At 37.2% G+C, this 298-nt stretch overlaps 1 protein-coding gene across 1 annotated transcript in view; it reads right to left on the bottom strand.

Moving 5' to 3' along the window:
- The window catches only part of LOC119591906 (ankyrin repeat and sterile alpha motif domain-containing protein 1B-like), a gene marked incomplete in the record, with an annotated part of 115,155 nt that overhangs the window by 1,935 nt on the left and 112,922 nt on the right, over nt 1–298 (bottom strand).

Raw genomic sequence — 298 nt, 5'->3', positions numbered from 1 at the left:
GGGGGGGGGGTTATGATTTCCTTGACGGTGTCATATTTTGGGAAGTGAATTTATTTCTTTAGACGTATTTTCTTCTTTTTTTTCGTTATGAATTGTAGTGAAGGACGACCCTTGGCTTATGCTGATTACTCTTCAACAACGTCAGATTCCGTTCTGAAGACTGCGACACAACATATGATCATAATGCTAACAATATCTTTAATACGAAATTGAGCTGCTACCAACACCATTACAATCACAACTCTCATCATTACCACCAATCATTATCACCACCATCATTTCCTACATCAAAAGATTT

Source organism: Penaeus monodon, chromosome 29, assembly GCF_015228065.2.
Source record: "Penaeus monodon isolate SGIC_2016 chromosome 29, NSTDA_Pmon_1, whole genome shotgun sequence".
Taxonomy (NCBI): Eukaryota; Metazoa; Arthropoda; class Malacostraca; order Decapoda; family Penaeidae; genus Penaeus; species Penaeus monodon.
This window is presented reverse-complemented; position numbering and strand designations above follow the sequence as displayed.